General features: G+C 45.3%; 1 protein-coding gene across 1 annotated transcript in view; it reads left to right on the plus strand.

Annotated features, from left to right (window-relative positions):
* The window catches only part of LOC147683291 (disintegrin and metalloproteinase domain-containing protein 9-like), a 2469977-nt gene that overhangs the window by 1994283 nt on the left and 451431 nt on the right, over nt 1-24263 (plus strand). The gene's annotated exons all lie outside the window — the stretch shown is intronic.

Here is a 24263-nt window from a genome sequence, read left to right on the forward strand (position 1 = left end):
ACATGATCATTTTGCGATTCAAAATAAAGTTGGGCTTAGTGGGTGAATTTTCTCATTAATAGCATGTGTGCTAGTTAATAATATTACCACCGGAAACTGTAACTCATTTAAACGTGACAAGAGATGTTTTAAAATAGTGTCGGATTTCGACAGAAGAGGCGCAGTGGTGCTGAATAACTGACTTTCTCATTATATGCCTTTGCTTTTGGGGTCCTCGTCATTTTATGTGCCTCTGACCTCTACCCGAATGCCGAGTATTTAATCATGCCAAGGGTTAGGCACGGACACATGTCGGTGAGTGGAACCAACAGTGCAGACAGACACGGTGCAAGATGTGTTAAGTGGCACCTGAAATTCACATTATTTATGCGTAGTTCAGTGAGGCAAAATTCCCCCACTACCCCCCAAGGCCTGCTGCAGTGCACCCCCACGTACAATGAATGAGCCCAATTGCAACTAACAAGATGGACCTGGCTACGGCAGCTTTCATATTCTTTTAACGGTCCTTACTTGGTGAACTGTCATTGTGCCGGCTCGACTCCTTTGCATGTGTCCTGTCAACAAGTCACAACGACAGGTACCTGTAGTGCTTTTGGTACCATTGACAATGTAGTAAATAATTTGCCTGTCTGAATAGACAAACACGGAATTCACTGTTGCAAAAATGGCGCCGCGCCGAGCTCTACAGAGTCTGAGACACCACTCGAGTCTGCGCAGACTCCTGCCTGCCACACCCTTTCCCAACTCGTCACAGGGTGGGGTCCCGCCCACACCCTGTAACGAGTTGGGAAAGGGTGGGGTTGACAGTGCTCTCCAATCCCTGATTGACATGGAGGCTTAGCAATACCGGGCTTGTAGTTAAAACGCCCGGGGCTAACTTTACCTCCATGCAATTAGGAGGTGGAGACTGGCCCTGGATGCTAAGTCTTTGCCGAGCTGATGACATCACAGCCCTCAGGGCTGAGAGATTGTCAGCCCGGCAAATACTTAAGCTTTGGGCATACCCAGGGGAGCAGTTAAAATGTGGTGTCAGTCACGTGTCTTCATTGCTAATGCTGAGCACAGCAACAACACTGGTGTCACAGACTGGAGCAGACAGTGCCCCTCTCCCGTTCCACAAACTTACAAGGGGGCATTTTCTTTAATTCAAAAACGGTTTAAACTTTATGATTGCTTTGTGTTTTCACTTTGGAACTAAAGGGGGCGGAGCCCCGACGCCCAAGCACAGAAACCGCCACTGGTTGGTGAGCTACAAGCTTTTTCCATTCAGGATCCTTTCTTGCAATTCAAACAGGACAGAGTTATTCTACAAACCAATCCTAAATTCATCCCCAAGGTTCCATCTAATTTTCACTTGAATGAGCCTGTAATTTTGCGGACTTTTTTCCCAAATCCAGTTTCTGCAGCGGAGAGGTCTCTCCACTCTTTAGACCTCAAGCGTTGTCTAAAATTCTACATTCATCGAACAGAACAGTTTCGGAAATCCAACCAACTGTTTGTTGCTTTCAGTAGGCCTAGAAAAGGCCTTCCTCTGACAAAACAGAGCATTTCCCGTTGGATCTCAGCAGCAATAACTTTCTGCCATCAACAGGCAAATCATCCTCTGCATTCAAGAGTGAGAGCTCATTCTACCAGAGCTGTCTCTACTTCAATGGCACTCTTTGCAGGAGTACCCATTTTCGACATATGCAGAGCAGCGACGTGGAAGACACCACATACGTTCACCAAGCACTACTGCTTGGATTCTGAACTCATGAAAGATGCAGCGGTGGGTCAAGCAGTACTTCGTCATCTATTTCACTAGAGGTGAGCCTTCTCTTTCATCCCACCATCCTACTGCATTCTTGCACATTTCTTTATTTCATTGTTTTGAGGTACTTGTTCTGTTTCACAAATGGTATTCTTATATTATGTGATTTTACATGTTGTACCTTACGAAATGTGCTGGATATTGCTTGTTACTCTGATTCAGGCATGTGAATCTATGAAAGATACCCATAATACTGGATAAGAAATGCGTTACTTACCTGTAACTGCAGTTATCCAGTATTGGTATCTTTCATAGATTCACATGCAACCCACCCACCTCCCCTGGAAGGGCTCACCTTAGTTCTCTCAGTAGGTACTATTTAGCACTGTGCTTACGAAAATCTGAGGGACTAGGGCTCCTTCCAGGAAGGTTCTAGAGGGTGGTGAGATCTGATTGGCTCTTGGCCAAAGTTCAGTCCTTTTTACAAAAGGACATGGATATGTTACTAATGAGAGGCCTCTGGCCTATTGTTATGTATATGTCTTTATGACATGACTTTCTTTATATACCGGGGACTCCCACCCCGACGACGGGGAATGATTCAGGCATGTGAATCTATGAAAGATACCAATACTGGATAACTGCAGTTACAGGTAAGTAACGCATTTCTTAGTGCGGATGAAGTGCCTATTTTAGAGGAGTACATTGATGTGCCGATAGTGCAGCAAGAGGCATCTGGGCTGCAGCCTGGGGCTACAAGGCTTCCCATTGGAAATGCTGACCTCTGGGTAGCCCCAGGCATGGTATAGCCGGCATTGCCAGACTTTACTGATGTTCCAGGGTGTAGAGTGAATACTGAAAACGTTTTGCCAATAAAAAAATTTCAGTTGTTTATGTACGATGTATTTTTGGCAGAAATTATTGAGCAGACTAATTTGTATGCCAAACAGTTTTTGAGGGACAACAGTGCCAGCCTTAGGCCCCACTCTAGAGCTACCTGGTGGACTCCCACGAATCTGGAAGAGATGAAGAAATTCTTGGGTTTAACTTTTTTGATGGGCTTGCTAAGGAAGCCATCAATGTCTTCATATTGGCAACAGCTATATTTCTGACAGTCATGAGTCGTGATAGGTATTTGCTTCTTCTTCGGATGCTGCATTTTGTTGATAATTGATGGGATCTGTGCACACTTGATCTTAAGAGGTGTGTAGAGACTCCCTTGCGCTTCGTGGCACTTTATGCTCTTTCTCCCCCCTCCCTTCAGCTCCGGACCGGTTCTCGGCTGAGTGTTGACGCCGAGAGCAGGGTTCCAGTTTCGGCGGCCATCTTGGGTTGGGTTGGGCTGGTGACGCGCTCTGGCAGCGCTACAAAAACAGACGGTGATGACTCCGCGCAGCGGACGCGTACAGCGGACGCGCCGGACCTGCGCCGGAGTCGTGTCAGAGTCCTGCCTGTCTGCGCTCGTCCACGCTCGACCGGGCTTAGGGACCAGGCACTTTGGTAGGTGTATCTCCTACTCTGTTAATGACCTCCTAGCACTGGACTCAGGCAGGCACATCGTAAATTCCACCACGTGTTCCATCCTAAAGGAATGTAACATTCTTCGATCTCCTAATCGTAGAGACACTTGCCAGCCACTTTCTTTGAAGTTAGCCACTCTAAATACTAGGTCACTACAGAAACATCACCTGGAAATTTTCACCCTCTTACAGGATGAGACCATCGATATACTGACCCTTACTGAAACATGGCTGGGTGATAACTCCTTCACCAGACATCATAGCCGCTCTTCCAAGTGGATATGACATGATTTGGCATAATCGCCCGGACGGTGTCCGGTGTGGAGGCGTAGCAACTATTTTTAAAAAGCAGCTCACAGTGGCGAAAATTCTAACTGAGACAATAAATTCTGTAGATTTACTTGGAGTAAAAATTACCATGAACAATTCCTGCCTTATCGTCCTAACAGTTTATTGTCCACCACAATGTACATCAATATTCAACGACCTTTTTTCCCCCATCATATCGGATATATGCACACAATATAAAAAAATCTTGGTGACAGGTGACTTCAACGTTCATTGGGATAAGACAGATAAAGATCTGCCAGCACGTCAGTTACAGACCTCCATGACCACATTAGGCCTTGAACAGTTAGTGGAAGCCCCAACTCACATAAAGGGCCACATTCTCGATTTAATCTGGACTTCTATGCCAGAGGCGGCCCTTACGAGTATTATACCTTGTATTTGGTCTGACCACCATCTACTCTTGTGTGATGTACCACAAGACAGCCCTTAGGTCAAACTCCAGCTAAAAACTAAAAAAGTGCGCCAATGGAAAAAAGTTGACTCAGTAACTCTAACAGATGCCCTCTCCAAACATGTACATCAATCAACGAATTCATATGATAACTCAGATTTAGATCTAAACTACGACACCATAGTAGCTAGTCTCAGACAATCCATTGACCAGATAGCTCCGGAAAAGATACAGAAAATAAAGGGTTCGGAAAAAGGGGCCCCTTGGTTCACCCAGAGCTTGAGGGATCAAAAAAGAAAGCTTCGCAACCTTGAGAGATGCTGGAGGAAATCTAAAAACGATACAGATCGCGAACTGTATAGAACATCTTTTCAGTTGTATAAAAAGCTTATCGTATCAACTAAAAAGGACTATTATGAAACCCGCATAAAAAATGCAGTAAATGTCCAGAAAGAAACCTCCCAAATTTTAAAAGAGTTAAGTAAGAAGGAAGAAAAGGTAGATACAGTGATAGACTGCAATACCTTCCAAGGCTACTTCCTCGAAAAAGTAGCAACCATCCTGTCAGACATTAAGAAAGAAATCCCAAATATGTCTACCATTCCACTGCTCCCTCAAATTCCTTCGACCTCTATTATCTCTAGATTCCCTAGCATAGATTCTACAACCCTCAGACAACTTGCAACCAAGTCAGGCTCCCCTGCAGATCCCTGCCCCCCTGAAATCTTTCGGCTGGCACTTCCTATTTTGGAGGACCAGATCCTAGACCTCTTAAATAACTCATTAGCCACAGGACTACTACCAGCTAGCTTTAAAGAGGCACGTGTTAAACCCCTGATAAAAAAAACCAGGGGCTGATCCAACCAGTCTGAAAAACTACAGGCCAATCTCCCAGCTGCCTTTTCTGTCTAAGATTTTAGAACAGCATGTATTAAAATCATTGTCACCTCTCCTGGAATCATGTCACCTACTCCAGGAGCGGCAAGCGGGGTTTCGTGCCCACCATAGCACCGAACTAGTAATGCTGTCGGTGCTGGATGAGCTTAGATGCATGGCTGACAGTAAAAAACCAAGCGCCCTGATACTTTTAGATCTTTCAGCGGCGTTTGATACTGTCAGCCATGCATTGCTCCTGGACAGACTAGCTATGTCTGGGATAAAAGAACAAGCTCTCCAATGGCTAACGTCTTTCCTGCTAGGGAGGACGCAGAGGATCCAATTAGCAGATCGTGTATCTGATGTAGGCGTCCTGGAATGTGGAGTCCCGCAAGGGTCCGCACTCTCGCCACTTCTATTCAACTTATATCTGCAGCCACTGATAGACTCTCTGGTAAACATGGGCTGTAAAGTTTATAACCATGCCGATGATACTCAGCTGTTGCTGAGTATCGATAATACAACATCGGCTCAGCCCATGGCCCAAAAGATACTGCGGTTTACAGTGAGCTGGATGATGTCGAACCTGCTAAAAATCAATCCAGATAAAACGGAGGTCTTAGGAGTTTCAACTATCACCTCACCCTGGAATGATCTGCTCTGGCCCCAAGAACTTGGACCTACCCCAAAGCCATGCCCCAGCGTAAAGAGCCTTGGTATTAAGATCGACCAGGAGCTCTCAATGACCAGCCAAGTATCCGCTGTGGTTGGATCATGTACCAACTTGATCAGGCAGTTGCGAAAGCTAGCCCCTTTGCTTTCTACAAACATGCTTCGAACCATTGTTTCAGCTACAATAGTCTCCAGAATCGACTATGGGAACGCACTATATCTAGGTCTACCAAAAAATGTAATCAATCGTCTACAGGTTACCCTGAATGACGCAGCACAGTTAATCTTTAGATCACCTAGACAGACCCATGCTTCCCCTCTACTCTATACGTTACACTGGCTCCCTATAAAGCAAAGGGTTGAATTTAAAAGCCTGTGCATTGCCCATAAGGCAATTTATGGGCAGGCGCCTGCCTATATAAAAGAGAGGCTTGAAGTGTATAATCCCAAGCGAGCTCTATGATCCTCCAACTCCCTACTGCTGTCATGTCCGCGCTTTAAAATGGCGACTAAAGGTGGTAGATCCTTTTCAGCCCAAGCCCCTACCATTTGGAATAAGCTACCGGAAGTCCTTCGCAAAGAATCTAATCTCCTCCGTTTTAGGAAATCTCTGAAGACACTGCTATTCAGGGACGCTTTTGTATCTCTATAAGATAGGCCGATAATCTGTACTCTTATTCACCCTACTTCTTGTTGCTGTATTCTGTCAGAAGCGCCTTGAGACCTGTCGGTGATTTGGCGCGATATAAAACCCAGATACAAATACAAATACAAATAATGGTTTAGCATTGCCACATGATCACCCCGATTGTGACCTTTTTAAGATTCGGCCTGTTATTGATCACTTTGTAGATCGATTTTCTGAGATCTATGCTCCAGGGAAAGAAATAGCAGTGTATGAGTCTTTGGTCTTGTTCAAGGGACGCGTGGGTTTTAGGCAATACATCCCTAGTAAGAGGGAAAACTATGGAATTAAGCTGTATATGCTGAGTGACAGTAGGACTGGATATGTTTATAGTTTCAGGGTGTACTCTGGTAAGGAATCTAGGATTCACCCCCATGATTGTTCACCCACTTTTGGAGTGACTGAGAAAATGTTGTGGAAACTTGGTAGAATACTTTTTAACAAAGGTCACCATTTATATGTAGATAAGTTCTACACTCTACACTGGTGTGCAGTTGTTCAGGGAAGTGGTCAAAGTGGACACTGTTGCTTGTGGCGCAATCCGCTCTAACCGTAAAGTTTTACCAAAAGAACTTGTTTGTCAAAAGCTTGTGCGGGAACAGTGCAGTGCGTTGCGTTGTGAGGAACTTCTAGCTGTCAAGTTTTCAGACAGGAGAGATGTCTACATGCTGGCTACCATCCATGATGAACACATTTCACCTGTGACTGGGGTCAGGTTGCTGAAGCATGCAAACCTGTGTGCATTTTAGACTATAATAGGCACATAGGTGGTGTTGCTAGGGTAGATGATAGGCTGGAACCTTACACTGCTCTTTGTAAAGCTTACATTTGGTTGGCTATCCATCTTTTCCACTTGGGAACCTTTAATGCTTTTGTTGTATTCAAGGATTGTTGTCCTGAGTCAAAGATCACTTTTGCTAAGTTTCAGGAACATGTAATAGGCAAGAAAATAACAAAAGAGGGAGAGAGAGAAAATCGTGTGGATACGTTCTCCCTAGTCAAGTATACCTAAACAAATAGAATCCAATGGTGGGTGTGGGTGGTCCCTACAGTGGTGGGGAGCACATAGTGTTCTTTAAATACCCCTCACACACCAACAGGCCCCTTGGTGTCATGCTTCATCATTGGGGTCCTCGCACCCCTCTACAGGATGCGGCGTGCTGCGACCTACAAATACGTGGGAGCACTGTTAACTCAGACAATGTGTGGTGTGTGTGAGGGTGTGATATTGAGTGAGTAGTGAGGTTCGAAGTGTTTTAAGTGATGGTTAAAAAGTACCTGGCTCGTGGGGTATACTCAGAATTTTTTTTAATGGACCTTCGGGCTGGCACTATTAACACCTTGAATGCTAAGGCAAGTCCCGCTGTGTGCTGAGAAATGCAGGATCCCATTATTCATGACTAGCTCACCTTGTCATGAGCACAGCTCCAGTGTGCCTCATGACGAGCTGAGCTCGTCATGAGCATGGAATTAAAATGGTGTGTTGAGAGGTGCTGATGTAATATAATGTACATCACCTCATGTGTGCGTCAACATGTTTCAGAGTGGTACTTCTTCTTCAGGACGGGGTGCACAAATCCCCACCTTACTCACGTATTTATACCAAAATGTGTGTATTTACAGAAAAATGATAGAATTAAATAAAAGCTAATGTGTACCTAAAATATATATACAGTGAAGAGGCTTCTGCGATTTGCAAACCTAGGGGGACAACAAAACATGGAAAGAAATAAAACAATGCGTTCATAACTCCCGTTGTCAGTTGTCTTATTCCAGGTGCAGTGACCTAAGAAAAAAAGTGTGGGGCTGCAGGTACTAGACAGAATTTTTGTCATCCTAATAGTGAAGGTGCGCCCTGTAAACAATGTGGGACAAGGACATGACATACAAAAAACACTTAACATAAAGCACACACTCTATTTGTAAAAAACATAATGGTTCTAGTGGTCACAGATTAAGTAATGGTGGTCTCAAGTTGTAGGTAGATGGGATGATGTGCCTCATGAGCCTCTAAACGTAGGGGTTGTGTCGAGCCACTGTGCATTCTGTAAATTAAAATACATCTTAGAATTGCTTACTTACAGGATAGAAGTTACCGATGCTCGTTACCCATTATACTACTCATGATTGACAGGAGAAAGTCTCTGCCGTGCTGCCCCCAACACGGCTCCGCTGTGTGTGAGGGCTAGGTCTAGCCTCATGTTTATATACCATGCTGTACTGCCAATTAAGCTCTAATTGCCTTCCCCACCGGAAGGATAGAAAAAGCTCATGTACGGTCTTTCCGATTCCAGTCTCCGTACTGGTTGCGCTGCTTGTCACGCCAGAGTAGCGTGGTTGCTGTGTGCGGGTATTGGTAGGTAGTATGCGCGCCAGTGCACATGCGCGCACATGAAAACATGTGGCCCATGAGGTGCACATGCGCGGTACACTTACCTGTTAGTGCGCTATATCAAAAGCCCGCTCTGTGTTTATTATGCGGACCTTGTCAGATGGTTATTATTGCCACACAGTAATGTTTCTTTATCGATGAGTGAGGAACTTCGAGGGTGGCATAGGAGAGTAGCTATGGTGTACAGTTACTTGTATAAAATGTACAAGGTTAAGCGGTAATGAAAAACTGAGAAACTTGTTTTGCGATCATGCCCCTGTCTTTTCAGAAAACTTCATAGATGGTGTGAAGTATCTCAAGGTTCAGATAAATAGGGAACTAACAGTTTTGGCGGGTAGTTCTTTGCATGCAATGTCTAAAAGAAACTATTCAGCGATATTACCCACTATTTCAATGCATGTACTTGGGGAATATCATTGGAACACGGTGATTAGATTGTTCTGCCCACGGTCAGAACTACCTGTGGGTAGTGATCATGTACACAGTTATGGACCGTATTAAGGTGGAGATTCCTGATGCTATCGGCCCCTTGTACACGGAGGCTGTCCATGTTCACTGTAAATGGCCCCAAGGAATGTCATCATTGAGACCAATGATGTGCGTGCCTAAACGGAACACCTAGCGCTGTTCTTTTTCAAACAGTCCGTTCTCTGATTGTAGTTGTTCTATTACTGTCCAGTGTAGATCATCCACGCAATGTTGTTCAATCAGGAAATGTGTGGCCATTTTGGTAGTGCTCTTTTTGCATCTCACATTGCTCTTATGTTCATTTATTCTAATTTTGACTGCTCTTGTGGTCATCCCTACATATTCGAGGCCGCAGGGACATGTGATCAGGTAGACCACGTTTTTGCTGTTACAGTTCGTTAATTTCCTTTGGTCCCGTCAGTGACAGAGTTCATGACATGGCTCAATACCCAGAACCCATTTTCAAAATTCACCAGTTCGGTCTCCAATGAGTCCTTGGTGTTTCTCTCGACCTTAACATCTATGCCGAATACGGCACACTCAAAACCTCTACCCGTTTCAAGCCCACTTCCAGGAATTGCCTCCTAAGATTTGACAGCTTTGATCCGCGACATCTGCGGGAAAATCTCCCATATGGCCAATTTCTCCGCCTACGGAGAAACTGCACTGACATAGGCATATACAAAACCCAGGCATTGGACCTTAAAACCAAACTGCAGCAAATACATTACCCGGAGCGGGTAATCACGACAGCCATGAAACGGGCCCGAAACAATAATAGGGAGGCCCTTCTAGAGGACAAGGTCCCCAGAGAAGCTAACAAAAAGAGACCTATTTGCGTGACAACATACAGCACTCACTCGAACAAGGTCTCCAAAATCATCAACAAGCACTGGCGAACACTAACCTGCGGTGTTCTTAGGCTGGAGAAACCTCTGTTTGCACATAGGCGGGAAAGAAATCTGAAGGACATCTTAGTCCATACCCGCCCACAAAAGAAACAGTCTGAACAACTAACTTTACATGGAATACAAGGACACGACCCCTGTGGTAACTGTGGCAGCTGCCGCCTCATGAAGAAAAGCAAACAATTAACTTTTCGAAATGGGACCAGATGGGACCAAAGGAAATTAACGAACTGTAACAGCAAAAACGTGGTCTACCTGATCACATGTCCCTGCGGCCTCGAATATGTAGGGATGACCACCAGAGCAGTCAAAATTAGAATAAATGAACATAAGAGAAATGTGAGACGCGAAAAGAGCACTACCAAAATGGCCACGCATTTCCTGAATGAACAACATTGCGTGAATGATCTACACTGGACAGTAATAGAACAACTACAATCAGAGAACAGACTGTTTGAAAAAGAACAGCGCTGGGTGTTCCGTTTAGGCACGCACATCATTGGTCTCAATGATGACATTCCTTGGGGCCATTTACAGTGAACATAGACAGCCTCCATGTACAAGGAGCCGATAGCACCAGGAATATCCACCTTAATACGGTCCATAACTGTGTACATGATCACTACCCACAGGTAGTTCTGACCATGGGCAGAGCAATCTATTCACCGTGTTCCAATGATATTCCCCAAGTACATCCATTGAAATAGTGGGTAATATCGCTGAATAGTTTCTTTTAGACATTACATGCAGAACTACCCGCCAAAACTGTTAGTTCCCTATTTATCTGAACCTTGAGAAAATTCACACCATCTATGAAGTTTTCTGAAAAGACAGGGGCATGATCGCAAAACAAGTTTCTCAGTTTTTCATTACCGCTTATCCCTGTACATTTTATACAAGTAACTGTACACCATAGCTACTCGCCTATGCCTCACTCAAAGTTCCTTACTCAACGATAAAAAAACATTACTGTGTGGTAATAATAACCATCTGACAAGGTCCGCATAATAAACACAGAGCGGGCTTTTGATATTGCGCACTAGCAGGCAAGTATACCGCGCACGTGCACCTCACGGGCCACATGTTTCCATGTGCGCGCATGTGCACTGGCGGGCATACTACCTACCAATGCCCGCGCACAGCAACCACGCTACCCTGGCGTGACAAGCAGCGCAACCAGTACGGAGATTGGAATCGGAAAGACCGTACATGGGCTTTTTCTGTTCTTCCGGTGGGGAAGGCAACTAGAGCTTAATTGGCGGTACAGCATGGTGTATAAACCTGAGGCTAGACCTAGCCCTCACACACAGCGGATCCGCGTTGGGGGCAGCACAGCAGAGACTTTCTCCTGGCAATCGTGAGTAGTATAATGGGTAACGAGCATCGGTAACTTCTATCCTGTAAGTAAGCAATTCTAAGGTGTATTTTAATTTACAGGATGCACAGTGGCTCCACATACCCCCTACATTCAGAGGCTCATGAGGCACATCATACCATGAGAATTAGTAAGCTTCTACCTACAACTTCAGACCACCATTACTTAATCTTTGACCACTAGAACCATTAGGTTTTGTACAAATAGAGCAGGTGCTTTATGTTAAGTGTTTTGTATGTCATGTCCTTGTCTCCCATTTTTTACAGGGCGCACCTTCACTATTAGGATAACAAAAATTCTGTCTAGTAGCTGCAGCCCCACACTTTTGTTCTTAGGTCACTGCACCTGGAATAAGACAACTGACAACGGGAGTTATGAACGTATTGTTTTATTTCTTTCCATGTTTTGTTGTCCCCCTAGGTTTGCAAATCGCAGAAGCCTCTTCACTGTATGTATATTTTAGGTACACATTAGCCTTTATTTAATTCTATCACTTTTCTGCAAAATACACAAATTTTGGTATACATACGTGAGTAAGGTGGGGATTTGTGCACCCCGTCCTGAAGAAGGAGTACCACTCCGAAACATATTGACGCACACATGAGATGATGTACATTATATTACATCAGCACCTCACATCACACCATTTGAATAGTGCCAGCCCTGGGGCCCATTAAAAAAATTTCTGAGTATACCCCACGAGCCAGGTATTTTTTAACCATCTCTTAAAACACTTCGAACATCACTACTCACTCAATATCACACCCTCACACACACCACACATAGGCCATCATTAGGATTGCGTTTTTTCCGCATCCTCCAGGCCGGCGGAAGTGTCCGCCGGCCGGGAGGATGCGGAAAAACCACTGCGGAGACTTCAAAGACCCCCCGCCAGATTAGGATGGCTGGGGGGTCAGGATGACCGTCCGCCACTTTTCCGCCGCGGTCGCCTTACGACCGCAGCGGAAAAGCTCTAATATGGAGGCGGTGTCTAACAGACACCGCCAGCCATATTAGGATGGGGGAACACTGATGCCTTTCCGCTGTGGCTTCTCCACCGTGGAAAGGCATACAGAGATTTCTTTGGGGGCCCGTTGCGGGCCCCCAGGGTGACGGGGTGGGGGGTGCACATGGGGGGTACCTATGGTACCCCCCTGCATTTGTGTGCACGAAGCAGCAGGCACCGCGCGGTGCCTGCCGCTTTGTGCATGCAAATGCGATGCATGCATGTTTAACCTTAATGCGGGTGCTGCTTCAAGCAGCACCCGCCGCAATGTTAAATATTGAGGATGTGACCGCCAGGGTGGCGGTCACATCCTAATCTGCACGGAGGGATGCCCCTGCGGATGGTCCCTCCTATTCTGGGGTGGCGGACGGACGCAGGTCCGTCCACCATCCTAATGAGGGCCATAGTCTGAGTGAACAGTGCTCCCACGTATTCGTAGGTCACAGCACGCCGCATCCCGTAGAGGGGTGCGAAGACCCCAATGATGAAGCATGACACCAAGGGGCCTGGTGGTGTGTGAGGGGTATTTAAAGAACACTACATGCTCCCCACCACTGTAGGGACCACCCACACCCACCAGTGGATTCTATTTGTTTATGTATGCCTGTAATAGGCAGCCTTGTTGTAGTGGAACAGGCTAGTGTTCCTAGAGTTGGAGTGGTGGAAGCTGTGGCTAGATTGAAAGATCGCCACTTTGCTGATCACATTCCTTCCACACCCTAAAAATACTTTCCCAGTTGGAGATGTAGTCTGTTGGCGAAGAGCTGGACGGAAGGAGACTCCTATGTACTGCCCGAGCATCCTAACCCTGCGCTGTGTGCCTGCTTGTTTTAGAATGTACCACACGCAAAATGATTTTTGGGAGCATCCATGAGTGGTAAAGTGTACTGCCTGGTCTCTATTGTTTTATATTTTTTGTTCAGTTTCAAAGTTAATATTTGTGCAATGTATTTAGTTTCAGATTTTGTGTTAGTAGATTTTTATCTATTTGCAATTTGTTAGTGTTTTCTTTTTTGTATAAAATAATCCTAAATGTGATGGTAGTGTGTGTAGGCTGACGCTTGACTGGTGGTGTGCGTGGACTGGCGCTTGGCTGGCGGTGTGCGAAGACTGGCACTTGGCTGTCAGTGTGCATGGACTGGCACATGGCTGACAATGTGCGTGGACTGGTGCTTGGCTGGCGGTGTGCCTGGCTGGCGCTTGGCTGGCGGTGTGCATGGACTGGCGCTCCGCTGGCGCGGTGTGCCTGGGCTGGCGGTGTGCGTGGACTGGCGCTTGCCTGGCGGTGTGCGTGGACTGGTGCTCAGCTGGCGGTGTACATGGACTGCCACATCTCTGGCGGTGTGTGAGTAGTGACTTGCTACTGGTCACTATACACACTGCTAGCCAAACGCCACAACTCGCCATCCATGAACTGGTGTGGTTACTGTGGCAGGAATGTGGGCGTGTGAAAGTGATGGGCCCTTGAATGGCGCTGTCTGCTGGTGTGGGTGTTGTACTGTGCTCGGCCCCCTGCTGGCAGTGTGAATGGTTTTGTACGTGTCACATGTATGAAAGGTGTATGAATGGCCTGCACAGAGGTTGGTGCCTTGTCATGGCTTTACAGCTCACGAGCTGTGAGTCAATGGTTCAGTTTCTCGTCCTTTCAATTATTAACAGTGCATTTCATTTTTTTGAAATCTCTGGTTAATACAACTGTATATACTGAACCATCATTCACCCTCGTGTCAAATCCAACCGGAATGCATGTGTGCTTGAGGAAAAGGTGGTTGTGCAGAAATATTTGTCTTTTCTGTCTTTCTGAAGCAGAGTGCACCTTGTCACTTTTTGAGAATGTTGTAATGTGTTGTTTCCGTGCCTGATGATGTGAATGGTCTTGTGTGTATCATGTATGAATGGTGTGTGAATGGCCTGTAAAGCAGTTGGGACCTTGACGTGGCTTTACAGCTCACGAGCTGCGAGTCACTGGTTCATTTTTTTGTCCTTCAATTATTGACAGTGCTTTTAATTTTTGTGAAATCTCTTGTTAATAAAATGCTATATACTGAACCATCACTCGCCCTCTTGCCAAACCCAACCAGTATGTGTGTGTGCTTGAGGAATGGATAGTAGTGCAGTCATATTTGTCTTTTTTGTCTCTCTGCCAAGGTGTACATTCCAAGAAAAACCTACCAACTGTAGATATTGTCGTAAACTAAACACCTAAACACCCATGGGAGTACATGGTGATGTCTCTCTTGTGGATCCCAACAGGTTATCTTACCCACAATGTCCTGCAAACCTCAAAATGTGACTGTCACGTTTTCCTTGCATTATTGTGCCAAAATGTTAATGCTTCAGAAAGAAACAGCAAATTTCCTACCCCCCCCCCCCAGGCATTTCTCCAAGTATCCCAATAGAAATGGTACCTCACTTGTGAGGGGGGGGCAAGTTCTTGCTGCAGAGAAGGGCCAAAAACGTGTTGTGGAGACATCAAAATTACCTATTTTGAAAGTGCCTGGTTTTGCAAGAGGGGGTCACCTGAGTTATTGCCCCCGGGCTCGGCGGCCATCTAGGGAAACCTACCAAAGCCACACATTTCTGAAAACTAGACACACGGGGGAGTCCTGCTCGGTATGGCTTGCGTGGGTCCCCCAACATTTTCCTACCCAGAATCCCCTGCAAACCTCAAATTTAGCTGAAAAAATCACTTTTTTCTCACATTTCTGTGTGGAAAAGTTCTGGAATCTGCGTGGATCCACAAATGTCCTCCCACCCAGCCTTTCCACAGGTCTCCCGATAAAAAGGGTACCTCACTCGCATGGGTGGGTCAAGGACCCGCGACAGGCAAGGGCCAAAACCTATTGAGGGTACATCAAAATTACCTATAACAAACCAACCTGGTTTTGCAAGGGGAGTCCCATGAGTTTTTGGCCCTGGGCTCGGCTGCCATCTAGGGAAACCTACCACACCCACACATTTCTGAAAAACTAGACACCCGGGGGAGTCCAATGAGGTATGGCTTGCGGGCGACCAACGCAAGCCATACCTCGCTGGACTCCCCCGGGGAGTCCAGCGAGGGGGAAAGACCTAGCACGGGGGGAAAGGCCTAGCAGCGAAGGGTTTAAAGTGAAAGCCTGAGAGAAGGTTGAAACATTTAGGTCATGAAGAAAGAAGCCATAGTACTAGACTGTATCTTATGATGTCATTGTGTTATATCACAAACTGTCTGATGAACAAAGGCTTTTTCTATAGCTCAATCTCTTCAGCACCAATCTCCTCCTTTTCTCCTTCAACAAACACAACTGGCTCTAGACCCTATCATACGCTTAATACAAAATGCAGGGATGAATTTTCACTCCGGTGGGGCCAATGGACAGCTGGATGTGACCTTGGTGAAGACTGAAAGCCAAAGCCGTACACTTGATGACTGGCCTAAGCATATTTAATTGTGGGTGCTTCCAAACGCTGTTCCAGATCAATGAAGTCAGAACTAAGCATTCAGCTTTGATGCACCTTATATATGGCAACGTTTTGTAGAGCTTTTCTGATAGCTCTCTTAGTAATTGTCACTTTAAACCAAGATTAGCATTGATCTTTCAGTCCGGGTTACCGTAAATGGTTGAGTGACCACTATTTTGTTACAATCATGGCTAAAACGCAGGTTTCTTTACTTTTGAAGCAATGGCGGCACCCGCGCTTTAGCTTACAATGTTTACAGCTAAAGCGCGAGTGCCACAAAGGACTCGCATTTGAAAGAGTTTGAGCTATTAGCATTGTAGAAGACAATGCCTTTTATTTATGTGTTTAGAAAGCCTGCAAGCTGTGTTTACGCACTGCTTGCAGGTTTTCAAAACACATAAATAAAAGGCATTATCATTTACAATTCCAATAACTCAAATTCTCGCGAATGCGAAACCTATTGCATTGCAAATGCTTGTTTATTTTAATTCAGCACTCCATTGGAGTGAACATTTCCTTACTTTTTCCCCAGTCTTTTCTCCCCTTCATGTACTTCTTTCATTCTGCGCTCTTTCCTGCTGTCTGATGACGCCTACTCCACTCCCCATGCTGCTCTGTATGATTTTGTTTCATACCCCCACCTGCACCCTTTTCATTGCAATCCCCTCACCCTTCCCTGTTCCCTGATGTTCCCCACCCCGGTCCCACCATTTATTTGTATTTGATATTTTTGTCAGTTGTCATCATTCTGTATCTCGTTGCATCGAAAGTCCTATTTCTACGACTAATTCTGCTTTTTGACCATTTTGCATTAGCATGTTTCCATGTTAGTTACCTTTTAAATACCTAAATGCTAATGACCATATGACTACTTACATTTTTAATAGCTGTCATATTAGACAAGAACATATGAAAGATGCTGTAAATATGTTTTCGAAGATACAATGTAGTCATTTTCAAATGTTCAGGGAACAATACATGTTATAGAAGCTTTGATCGTCAAATAGATCATTTTGTAGTGATGTCCTAACCTGATACAAATTCTGCTCCCCTTCAAAATGTCCGACTGATTTACAGCTCATGGAAGGCTTTACTTTCATATTTGCCCTTCTTTTATGTTTTCTTTTTTATGCTCTATTCAAAATGTTACTTTGCGAATGACTCCATAACGCATAAGAATATTGTTCATCCAAGAAAGACCAGCCTAAGAGTGAAGTGGCTAGTAAGGGCTTTTACAGGGACAGCCAAAATGTTGGACACCGGAATCAGTGGCAGGGTTTAGGAACTGAGGAAGACCCAAGGTCTCAGTTATGTAAACAGGTTGTTTGCAAGTATGCTGAGGGTGGAGAGGAGCCATGTGGACCTAATTGTGGATGCTTGCAGAGTGTGCAGAGTTAATTAGGGCAGCTGTAGGTTAAAACAGTGAATCTTTTCCATAAATACCAACAATCTTTTCTCGTGCTATCTCATAACTCTGGCCATTAACCTGGGATGCATCCGAAAATAAATTCAGAAATGTATGGGTAATGAAACAGAGCTGTGGCCCTCCTTGCATTATTGCGTCTCGTGTTATATATTTGTGTCAGCCCCCAAACCAAAGAGAGTGACATACACCCACACAAAGGGCCTTGTTCACAAACTGCACTTTGTAGTGCGTTTTTTAGAATTACAGAAATTCCTACAAAACTCACTACAATGTGTTAGCTTTGCCTAAACGGATATGTGCGAGGTTCTCCTGACTGTACAGTCTCCACATATGTAAGTGATGGTATTAGAGAGGAGCAAGAGGGGCGGTTAGAAGAGCCAGGGAGGGGCTTAGGGAGGGACATCACCCACCCACACAAATGTCAATTGCATTACTGTGTGGGTGGAGGCATATAGCTTACACTTTAAAGGAACTTTTCTCTTCGGAGTTTGTGAATACCGAAGTGTTAACTTGCTACTAAGTATGAATGTATTCAAAAGTGTAACTTAACTTTGTGAATCAGGCCCAATGTGTTAAAGCTTCATACATGATGCAACAGTGCAATGAATGATGTGCATATTCTTATAAGTTAGAAGTGAAGGACTGGGTTCTTTTAAAGACCCAGCGTGCAACTTGGGGAGACTGCTTCGAATTGCTGCAAGTGGGTCGGTCCTTTTATACATATTTCTCCCATAGGGTTACATGGTACACAAAGGTTTACAACTCGGTTCCCATAATTATCCCCAAGAGGGGTCGCGTTGGTCACTTTGATACATTCAAGGTTCGAAACATAAGTGCGGAAACATTTGGCGGTTCCCAACTGTAAAAACCCATCTTCCCACCATTAGTACATTCCAACCGGCAGTAAAATAGATCGAATAAGGAACAAGGACAGGTGCAGAGGAAGATGGAAACAGTGGGGAGATCGAAAAGGGTGTAAAAGAGGAGGTATCGGGAAACACGAGCTACAGGCATCAAAGGGACGTGCCTAATGAGATGCACGGCTAAGACAATAGACCGGCATGGCAAGATGAGCCTCGAGCGGCACCATCTGCCTTACAGTATCATCCCCCTCGTCATAAAGACATTTTCGGAGGAAATGTGTCTTCCGCTAATGTCTTGGGAATCCCAGGGTCGCGAAGCGGACAACGTCCGTTCGCTGGCTACTTGAGGGCAAGAGACAAAATGGATGCCGTATCTAAGATGGAACCCGTGGGTACAGATAGAAAAACCCACGAGACAGACGAACGGTTTAGGTTAATACAGCGAAACTGCGTACACCCACTAAACTCGTCATTTGCGGTTCGTAGATACCAGACTCGACCATATTCGTGCGAGTCGAAAACACCACTTACAATTGTCACGGAACCTCAGAAGTCCCTTGCATATTTTTACAGATATTTGCGATCTGTGTCCTCTAACTGGCATTATTGAAATCCTGCACACATTGTGTCATACAATACATCGATTATTTGTTAATACACTGTAACAAGGTTGATATGCGGCGGAAGAAGCACAAGATCCAGATGGGTTCAGGTATGTTTATTCACCGTCTCCACTGCTCCACTCCTCTCACAGCCTCAGTACCTCAACAGCATTACTGAACATTCTAAGGTAGCGTTCAGAACCCAAAAAGGGAACGTTCCACTTTACATAGGAAGTGAGGGGGAAAGGAAGGTACCAACAGAAGGAATAAAATTGCACCACATCGTTCCCCTTACGGAAATGAACGGGAGAAGGGAAGGCAGGGGGAAAGAGAGAGAGAGCAACATGAGTAAAGCCAAAGGGGGTAGACAGAAGAGGGAAAATATTCAGGTGTCCATAACATAGTCTTTATGCCAGACCGGCATTTTGGATTCTCGGCGAGTCGAGGTCTCTATGCTACAAGGGATAGACTTGCTCCTGCTTGGAGATCTCTCATGGGAGTGCAATTGACAAGGGTCATGGGGTACCAATGTGTCCATGCTCCAACATTGTCCATTATCCATAATAGCTACATTTAGGTTTGTTGCAGCAATGCGCATTGATTGGGAGAATTCGGGCATTGACCCTTCTCGGCCGGTAGGCCTCTTTACATACACCCAGTCCTCAACATTCCATAGTTGACTTTTGGTGCCATGTTTGACATTGCATTGGCTGTTATACTTGGCTTGGTGGAGTGTAATTTTGTCTCTGGCCAAGTTGGGGTCGTGAGAAACTCTATCCCCTCCACCCAATCAACCTGGAAACATTTTTCTACAGGGTTTTCTTCCCTTGAAGGCAGTGAAGGGTGAGACTCCTGTTACAGAGCCGGGAGTGGTATGGCAAGCCCACCACATTTCCTGCACAGCATTTTCTGCAACCAAGTGGTTGGTGCAGGCTAACTGGATGCATTCCTTCACCATGCAGTTGATTCTCTCCACCAACCCATTGGTCCTCGGGCAGTCTTAAAGTGGAAAACATCAAGATGAGCTAGAAACTCCACCATGGCAGTAGACCTAAATTGCACTCTGTTATCTGTTACAATTGTGGCCAGTATGCCTTCACAATAAAAAGAGTCTTTACAAAACGTTATTATGTGCTCAGTGGTGATTTAGTGAACCATTTTTGTAACCACGCAGTGAGAATTGCAATATATCATGACCAGTGCATATTATTTGGTCACCCCTGCCTTGTTGATGGGACCATTGATGTCTAGGGCTACTTTCTCCAATGTTTGTTGGGGACCTGTACAGCTGATATGGGAGCACAATGGACAACCTTGGTTTTGTCTCTGTTGGCACATATTGTGCAGTCTTGCACCTTGGCCTCAACCATGCTGTCCATACCCGGGAACCAGAAGCGCTCCCTCAGCCGTGACTTGGTGAGTCTCCTACCTAAGTGGCCTTCATGGGCGAGATTGATAACTAGGTCTCTTAACCTTGCAGGGGGTATGATTTTGTCATTCCTGAGTATCAGGTTATTGCTGGTATTATCTTGTGTCGCACTTCCCAAAACGCGTTCGCCTCATCTTCTATCTCGTTCCTGCTGTTAGGCCATCCCTGAAGAGCATATGCTGTGACTTTGGCCGGCACCCATCCTCTGCGATTACTGTGTTCCATTCTTCATCGGTGAGTGCCGGGAGGTTGATGGCTAAGATTGTGTACTCATATGTTTCGAATTCTTCCATTTCTTCTAAAGGAGATCTGGAGAGGAAATCCGCAGCCTTGTTTTGGTTCCCTGGGACATATTCCAGTTTGTAGCAAAAACTGTCTAGACCCAACAACCATCTGGCTATTCTAGGCATGCTATTGTAAGAACCTTTTTTTGAAAACATGTGAATGAGGAGTGTATGGTCTGTTCGGATGTCAAATTTGATGACCCACTGGTAACATTTTAAATGTTTGACTGCCCAAAAACAAGCCAGGGCTTCTCTTTCTACTAAGGGGTAGTTGGCGTCTGATTTATTTGGGGCACGAGATGCAAAATCCACTATGGGCTCCTCACCCTCAATGACTTGTGAGAGGGTAGCCCCCAGGCCCTTGCTATTGGCAATGGTTTTTCTGGAATGCTTGAAGTTGCATAAATATGGGACTCATGGCTCTTTTGATGTTATCAAAGGCGTTTTGATGTTCCTCCGTCTAGTTGAATTTAGTATGGTTCTTCAGAAGTTCTCTTAAGCAATGTGTAGTTCAGAAAATGTATGAACATATTTTGACATGAACTCTGCAAGTCCTAAGAAGGAGTTCAACTCCACTTTGCTTTTTGGAGGGACTGCCTCTTGAACTGCCTTGAGCAGGACCATTTTTGGCTTGAGTCCATCCTTTGAAATGGTATGACCCAGGTATTCTATAGTACTCACCCCAATATTGCATTTCTCTTTCCGCAGGGTGAGTCCTGCATCTCTCAGTTTGCACATGACTTTTCTTACGTGTATGTCATGTTCTTCTTCCGTGGACCCATAGATTAAAACATCATCCTGGAAGCAGGGGTTTTGGGGGATTCCCTCCGGGATACTTTACATGATCTTTTGAAATACCGTGGCTGCCAGGCCGAGCAGCATTCTGTAAAACATGAAGTATCCCATCTGAGTGGTGAACACCGTCAACCGCTTCGACTCAAGATGCAGTTCAACCTGGTGGTACACACTGGATAGGTACAGAACCGAGAATCACTCGGCATCACCCGTGGTGCACAACATTACGTGGATCCTAGGGAGAGGGTGTCTGTCGATCCAGATGTTGTGGTTGAGGTCACGGAAGTCCATTCACAATCTTATCCCTTTACCCTGGTCCTTCTTGGCGATCACAATGGGCTCTAACCAGTGTGAACTCTCAATCGGTTGGATAATCCCCTGACTTTGTAATCTAGATAGTTCCATCTTTAATGGCTCCTTCTTGAGGTGGGGAATGGGTCTGGTCTTATGCACTACAGGCTTGGAGGCCTTTCTGAGTTTAATTTTGAGCTGAAACTCTTTGAGTAGGCCAAGTCTTTCAATGAATATTTCTGGGAATTCTTCGCAGATCCAGTCCCCACTATTAGATTGACTGATCGATAAGACTTGCTCTGGGTTGTTGGGGTCTAGGTTGAGCCCTAGTTCCTTTTGGTGTTGCCACCCGAAAAGATTGGACCCTTCCTTGACCACAAAGACTTTGCCTACAGTAGTGCGATCTTTAAAGGTGATAGGGATTTAAACTTTCCTTGAAGATGAATGGGGTCACGGTTAAACACACTGGGGGCAATGTCCGGGGTTTGAAGACCTTTCACTTTAGCATTTCCCATCTTGCTATAATCTGCTGAGTTGATAAAGGTGTAGGGGGAGCAGGAATCCGCACACACTTTGATGGGGTTGCCATCTAGGCTGATGTTGCAAACCGAGTAGTTGACAGCATTGATAGTGGTGAGGTCACCCACTTGCAAAATTATTTTCTTGACTGACTGTGTGACCTCCTATAGTTCTGTACTTCCACTGCTTTTCTCTTTGTGAAAGGACTCCCGAAAAATGTACCCTTCTGTTGCATTTTTTGCAAGTGGCGGACTTGGCCTAACAAAATGGAGAGTTGGCAAGGTGATTGCTACTCCCGCATCGGTAGCATTTCAGTTTACTGTGCTTGTTTTCGCTTTTTGGTCTGGCACCATTGGGATTCCTTATTTTGTATATTTCTTCTTCAGTGTTTACCTCTTTTATTACTAGAGTAGGTTCATTGGAGGTTGTGGATTTGATTTCTTTCAGGGATACTGGAGTGTGCTCTATAAATTTGGCAATTTCAATTGCTTCTTGCAAGTCAGGTTGTTTTTGTAGTAATTTCTCTTGGATCCTTATGTTGTTTGTGCATCTTGCTCTTTGGTCTCTGATGAGTGAGTCATTTAAATCTCCAAAGTCACACAGACTGCTCAGTCCTCTCAGAGCAGCCACATAGTTTAAGATACTCTCTTGCTTACTTTGGGTGCAGCAGAAGAATGTGTTCCTTTCTACTTTTGTCTCCAAATTGCCTATTTAATTTAAGGAATGCTATTTTATATTCATCTGCATCATCCTCTTCTTCATAATCTTCAAATACTGGTTCAGGAAGCGAATTATATACTTTTCTACCATGTGTCCCCAAATTATGGAGAAGAATTTGCTGTTTCCTGATTGAACTAAACTTTTCTCCTCCTATGGCTATTAAATATGACTCAAAAATGTTAGCCCGCTGCTTCCAGGGGATATTTGGTTCTCCCACCTCATTCAAGACTGGAACAGGTTGGGACATACCTGCCGCTGCCATGTTCAAAATGAGAGGCAATACAGAGGTATGAGAATAACAAATTAGACAAGGCAAAAATCACAGATTATACAGGCACAAGCAATATCCAGAGTTATACTAAACTTTAAGCGGTGCAAGAAAATGGATCATCTAATCCCTACAGTTGCAAACCCCACAATAATATCTGTAAAGTGAATGAAACTTGAAAGGAAACTCATTAACTACAGAGGGCATAGCTCTGGAAACATGGCAGCAAAGGAGAAAAACAAAAAACGAGGGGGCGAACCCTGAATTTATAAAAGAGAGTCACAGAAGAGTGGAGAGAAACAGTCCCCCAGTCAGGTAAGAAAATGACCAGCAGAGAAAGCAATGCTCGTCTGCACAGAGCTGAAGAATGAATAGGGACACCACTCTGTGTCGAAGCTGCAACACCGTATGCGAGGAACACCAAAGCTGTGCCCATAAGCGTCAATTAGGAGGAAGGAAGTAACAGATATCAGCTGTGCCTGTCAGCGTGCCTGTCTGACTAAACTCAGGAAGGTTAGATTCCCAAAACAATGCACAAGCAACTGCTGTACTTGTCAGCGGTAATAACACTGGACGTCAGGAGGTGGCAGTGGATTCCTATGAATTATACCCGTGGCTGCTTAATTCTTGAGAGAAAGCTGTGCCTCAGTGGAGAGGTGGAAATTCCCTCCTCCTTGTCAGCTCCGTCCGGGGAAGTCCAATAGGTGTGCCAGTGTGAAGGAAGTACGAGGAAAGGGGCAGCTCACCTCAGGAAGCTGACAGAACTGCAAGGGAGATGGCTCACCACACAGCTGCTCTGTGACGTGCTGACTTAACAGAAATGAGGTGCCCAAACGTTTCACGAGAGCTGCCCAGCGCTCCCATTACAGCTCAAGCAGTTAAGCGAAGGCAGTTGGTATGTGACGCGCTAGCGAAGCTCCTTACAAAGCAGCATGGAAGAAAGGAGGCTAAGCGCAATTCACACACGGTTGCTGCGGAGCCTCCAAGCGGTCGATCTCCCTTCACAGCTGAATGTGGGAGACGCCTGTGACAGCACGCTGCTCCTCTGAAGATCCCAGCGAAGAGATGCCAGGAAACAACTCAGTTCACCTGTGCAAGACTCTGTTGGCAGTTGTTAAAATAGAGTGATGAAGAGACACAAAGTTTCTGTGACAAGCACTTCATTCTTCACAGCACCACAGTAAACTGACCAAAGTTAGATAGCAGACACTGTGTGTTATGGCAGGCGTAC

This window comes from Lissotriton vulgaris, chromosome 11 (assembly GCF_964263255.1).
Source record: "Lissotriton vulgaris chromosome 11, aLisVul1.2, whole genome shotgun sequence".
Taxonomy (NCBI): Eukaryota; Metazoa; Chordata; class Amphibia; order Caudata; family Salamandridae; genus Lissotriton; species Lissotriton vulgaris.